The sequence below is a fragment of the Bufo bufo genome, chromosome 2, assembly GCF_905171765.1.
Source record: "Bufo bufo chromosome 2, aBufBuf1.1, whole genome shotgun sequence".
NCBI classification, from domain to species: Eukaryota; Metazoa; Chordata; class Amphibia; order Anura; family Bufonidae; genus Bufo; species Bufo bufo.
In genome coordinates this window covers 29,574,072-29,579,789 of record NC_053390.1, presented here as the reverse complement: position 1 = coordinate 29,579,789, position 5,718 = coordinate 29,574,072, and the positions used below count along the sequence as shown (strand labels likewise).

At 51.6% G+C, this 5,718-nt stretch overlaps 1 long non-coding RNA gene across 1 annotated transcript; it reads left to right on the top strand.

The window, feature by feature from the left end:
* The first annotated feature begins 4,293 nt into the window (after positions 1 to 4,293).
* On the top strand, positions 4,294 to 5,462 carry LOC120991275. Its single transcript, XR_005776608.1, has 3 exons — positions 4,294 to 4,353; positions 4,991 to 5,115; positions 5,412 to 5,462. It is a non-coding gene; the product is annotated as an uncharacterized LOC120991275 (long non-coding RNA).
* Positions 5,463 to 5,718: the final 256 nt, after the last annotated feature.

Here is a 5,718-nt window from a genome sequence, read left to right as displayed (position 1 = left end):
GCAAATCTTAGAAACCTCTGGTGATCTGGGTGAATGGGGACATGCAGATAGGCGTCCTTCAGGTCGACCGAGCACATAAATGCCCCTAGCTTTATCAACGGTACTATGGATTTGAGAGACTCCATCTTGAACTTCCTGTAAAGAATAAACTTGTTCAGTTGTTTCAAGTTTATGATGGTCCGGAAGTCTCCTTCCTTTTTAATTACTAAAAATAGGGTTGAATAGTACCCTCGACCGCTTTGAGACGTGGGAACTGGGATTACTGCACCCTTCTTCACCAAGTCCTGGACTCCTTGGAAAATATTTAGGTTGGAGAATCTGGTAGGCATCTTTGTGACGACGAATCTTGGAGGGGGGAGAGAGGTGAACTCGATAGTGTAACCATGCCGAATGATATCCAAGGCCCAAGGATTTCTTGATGTTAGTGACCATGGACCCAGGATATCCTTCAGTCTCCCCCCTACAATGGCGTCATTGTTTGTCCTCGAATTTGGATTGGGGCTTAAGAAGGAAGCCTCTTCCTCTACCCCCTTTGGGATAAGACCAGCGGCCTGACTTGCCTTTCCCTCTAACAGCCTTGTTTTGTCCACCGTAAGACCGAAAGGACTGGTTCTTTCTAAAGGACTTTTCCTCAGGGAATCCCTTTTTCTTGTCGGCCGCTTTCTCAAGAATCTCGTCTAGGACCGGCCCGAATACATATTCTCCTGAAAAGGGGATAGATATTAACTTTTGTTTAGAAATTCTATCGCCCGACCAAGATTTCCCATTCCTCCAGAATCATTTCTCTAATGTGTTCGTTTATGGGGAAGACCTTGGATTTTTTCACCCTGAGTCCCCCGAACATTTCATCCTGAATGGATAAGGACCTAGGGGTTTCTTCAATCCCCATTGTCGCTCTGACTGCCTTTAATAAGTCACTCATCTCTTCTGAGGAAAAATAAAATTTCCTATTATTTTCGCTGATTTCTCCTTCAGAGAGAGAGAGAGAGAGAGAGAGAGAGAGAGAGAGAGAGAGAGAGAGAGAGAGAGAGAGAGATCATCCTCCCACTGCACGGAAGTAGAAGCTTTATCGTCAGCATCCTCGGATCCAGAGGTAATGATCCTAGAACGCGGACGCTTGCGAGAAGGCTCGTCCTGGGGATCAGACGGAGCAACTCTAGCGGCCCTGATTTCTTCCTGAACCACAGATCTGATATTCTCCATAAGGGACGATTGTTCCTGCTGGACCACATCAGAAATACACTCCTTACTCCACTCCTCCAAAGCTTGTTTCCATATTCTTCAGGCAGTCTTTTAGCACAAGAGATGCAGCGAGGAGGTTTTTTAACCTTTTTTTGCGCCTCTTTAGCCCGAAATAAATATGGAATAGAGGCATCAGAAATAGCCTAGTAAAAATACAGTGCCATAAGAAAAGCGGACCCCCAGAGGGATACTTACAGGAGGCAGAGAGGGAGCATCAAGCTCCATAACAGTTTGTACCTCAGGACCTGACATATTCTGAAGTAAAGTGCAATTGCAGTACTCACAGACCTCAGATCAGCGTTCCTATGGCCGTCCCGCCTTTTATTCAAACTGCTCTGTCCTCCTGCGCTTTACTTCCGGGTTGCGTCACATGAACGAACCCGGAAGTGACGTCACCGACGTCGGCGTGCGCACACGCCGGCCGCTACCAGCCCGACCCACAGGGGAGGAGGAGGAGGAGGAGGAGGAAGATTGCGGCCCGGGAGCAGGCTCCAGACCAGCCGGAGCGAGTCCTCCCGATACCCCCCAGCCCAGCATAAGCACGCGGCCGCCGGCGGACTGGGGGAGCTCCGATGAGCTTCAGGTAACCAGGAGACCGTCCTCTGACCCTCCTGGAGAAGAAGAAAATAAAAAAGAAGACGATTTCCTATCTTCATCTCCCTGCCGACCGCAGGGAGACTCTTCTCTGACCCTGGCCACAGTGGGGACAGGAACACTGAGGTGTGGTGATGGGAGGGGGCAATTTAACCTCTTCTCTGTTTCCTGCCCCCACAGAGGTCATTGGTCAATCTCCTTGTGGCCGTCATGGTGATGATATGGGGAAAAAGAAGTCCCATCCGCAATTGGCAAGGTAGTATGTTTAGCCAAGCGGGAAACTGGCGGGTACACTATCGGTGGAGTCGACCATTTCTTAGTCAAATCCTCTGGAAAAGGATAAAGGACGTTAAAGCGTTTTGGCAACATAAAACGTCTATGAGAGAAATACCACTCCTTGGAGAGAGAGGAATCAAACTTCTGGTGGTTGGGGAAACACTTGTGCGAGCGACGGGACCTTCTAAAGGAAAAAACCGAGCTGGCAGATGATGGAGCTGGATCCTCAACCTGCAACGTCTCAATAACTGCAGTAATTAAATTGTCCACCATGGAGGATAGTTTGGGCGACTGACCCTCCGGTGAGACAACATCCTCATCTGACCCTCTCTCCTTGGAACATGCCTCTTTAGCTGTCTGAGTGAGACTCTCTAGCAGGAGGAGGAGAGGCCGAGGACACGGGAGACACAGAACCCCTTTTGGGGGAGGAAGTATTGGACCGTTTTGTGGGGCGGCCGCGATGAGCACGAGCCCCGTGATCCCCAGAGTCGGATCGGTCAGAGGACTGCCTTGCCGACAAACGCCCCAATATATCCATAATAGGTTTCTTGGTATTGGAGACATCCTGTACCACCCTAGACAGGGAACGCGCCAATTCCGGTTCTTCCGGTTTCGCAGCGGGAAGCAATGCGTCCGGAGCCAAGCTGCTTGATGGCGGCGCAGCAAACGCAAAGCGGAGGGAGTCTGACTGAGGGGATTGAAATTTTGCGCGACATGCCTGGTTTCAGACATAATGACACCTCTGTCACCCATCCTCTCATGCCACGCCCCTCGCTCTCCAGAATCCCCAGCTGTCTCAGATACTGGCCAGGGACAATAAGCCATGGGGGGGACCCTGCATGAATTGGCCGCACAGAAGCCGGGGCCTCCATTAACAACGGCCCTGGCTGCCCCAGAACTGATGCGCCGACCCAGAAGCGGCGCTCAGGGGAGTAAACTCAGCCCCCTCCTTTCCCGGCACGCTCCAGAGGACGCCGTCAGCCCGGGAAGCCACAGCAAACTTGCGGCGTGTACAAAGAAAGCAGTCACCCTGCTGCAGCAGCGTCCCAGGTATGTTAACCCTTAAAGGAGATTGCTGCCAAGTCCACACGTGGGGAGGAGAGAATACTGGCCGGGGTCCTGGAGGGGGGCACTAGAGGTGGTACTGAGGGGGTTACTGGAGGGAAGGTGGGGGGAGCACTGCTCCTACTCACCTGTCCGACGTCTTCTGCCCCCCTGACTCCAGCCGGATCACCACCTTCAGTGTGCGGCCCCTTGGTGAGGGACGCTACGCCGGAACAGAGGAAACTTTCGCTGGGGCGGCCGTGGTGATGCGCTTGCTGGCGGGACCTCTGGTCCTCCTTTTCTTTTAGAGAGCGGGAACGAGCAGGGGGTTTGGGTGACCCCCTGGTCTCCCATCTCCTGGGTGGGAGTGCAGGCAGTTTTTACCCAGACTTCCCGCTAGAAGGGGGAAAAAAAGACAAAATTAGTAACTAGCAGACCTGCAACGCAGGAAGGTCTGCCTCCTACAGACACTAACCTAAAACTGATTAGCTTGGTCCCTGCAGGAAGGGATATAGCTGAAGAGGGTGGAGCTTACACTTTGTGTGCTTAGTGTCCGCCTCCTAGCGGCAACAGCTATACCCATGGTCAAGGCCTGTGTCCCCCAATGAGACGGATGAGAAAAACCTTTTCCCGAACTCAGAATGTTTCATCCGAAGTTGATTCGCTCATCCCTACTCCTGGCAGTGAAAACCTCATTCACATGGAGCAGATTCTCTCATCCACTACGATGCTGTCCACACTGTCTCCTCACAGCTCATCTTACCTGCAGGCTGGAGGAATGGCTGATACCAGAGAGAACAAGAGCCCTGACTACCGACCAGGACCTGCCCAGTATCTGCTGCACTGCCAGAGCTGAAGGACCTGCGGTGATGTCACCGTCATGTGATCAACTTCTTGAGCCCCACCCACTACTGATCACATGATGGTGACATCACCCCCCAGGTCCTTCCCCCACCTCTCCTCCTCTCCACTGCTGAGCCCCGCCCCCTGCTCTGATCACATGATGGTGACATCACCCCAGGTCCTTCACCACCTCTTCTCCTCTCCACTGCTGAGCCCCGCCCCCTGCACTGATCACATGCCGGTGACGTCACCCCAGGTCCTTCAGCTCTGGCAGTGCAGCAGATACTGGGCAGGTCCTGGTCGGTAGTCAGGGCTCTTGTTCTCTCTGGTATCAGCCATTCCTCCAGCCTGCAGGTAAGATGAGCTGTGAGGAGACAGTGTGGTGGAGAGCTCAGACATGTCACCTCTGGAGATTCTCCTCCATTACACACAAGGAATCCTTCTCCGCTCCTCAGGTTAGTATGATGGGGGAGTAGTAGTGGATGAGAGAATCTGCTCCGTGTGAATGAGGTTTTCACTGCCAGGAGTAGAGATGAGCGAATCGACTTCGGATGAAACATTCTGAGTTTGGGAAAAGGTTTTTAACAGTAGAAATTAATTTTTGAAGTTATTACCAGAAGTCTCGCGAGACTTTGCGAAGTAATAGCTTCGACTCATCTGAGCCAATACATTCTAATACTGTACAGAGCGCTTGCTCCGAACAGAATTCAAACAAAGTTTTATGTGAATCGAGTTTGGATTTTCCATCCAAAGTCGATTCACTCATCCCTAGCCAGGAGCTTACATACACACGGAGCTCAGAGCCTACACTCCCAGGAGCTTAGATACACACTGCACTGACAGTAGCTTAGATACACCCGGAGCTCAGGGTTTTTCCCGTCAGTGCAGCTTTATGAGGGTCTGAGTTTTGCGGGATGAGTTGTACTTTTTCTCGGCCTCATTATCGGGGACATGAGACTCACTGATTAACCTTTATTGCTTTTTTTTGGAGGAGGGATGAAGAAAACCAGCAATACGAGCCTTCTCCTGAATGAGCCACCAAGGATGGACAGGAAGGAGATCAGCAGAAGAATATTAGACCTCACCTTGGAGATCATCTCCCTGCTGAGCGGAGAGGTAAAGTTTTCTAGATTTCTCTCCTCTTTATTGTATTCTGTAACAAGTCAGACATCGGGAAGGAGAATCCATCATAGGAAGTGTCCAGGGTCCTGGAGAACGGCCTTCAGGTTCTCCGTCACTTGGAAGATCAGCCGTCAATATGGTGAGTGATGTATCATGTGATTAGTGACCAATAGTCATGTTGTAGGAGCCATGAGAAGGTAAGTAGGCACGTTGTACCCAGGAGGAAAGGCCGGAGGAGAGCACATGGCCCCTGAAGGGTTTATTCCTTAAGTGTCTCTCTCCATCCACAGGAGTACACAATAGTGAAGAAGACATCGGGGGACTGTGTGACTCCCATCATCCATCTCCAGGAGTCAGGAGAGCGGAGCAGGAGCCCTCACCCCATCACAGAGCCTCCCCCTCCCCTCCTGATACATGAGCAGAAGATCCTAGAACTCACCCACAAGATGATGGAGCTGCTGACTGGAGAGGTGACACTGCTGGGAAATTCTCCAGTAACAGCACTGGAGGGGTCTGGGTGATGACTGTGTCATTGTGTTGTCAGGTTCCTATAAGGTGTGAGGATGTCACTGTCTATTTCTCCATGGAGGAGTGGGA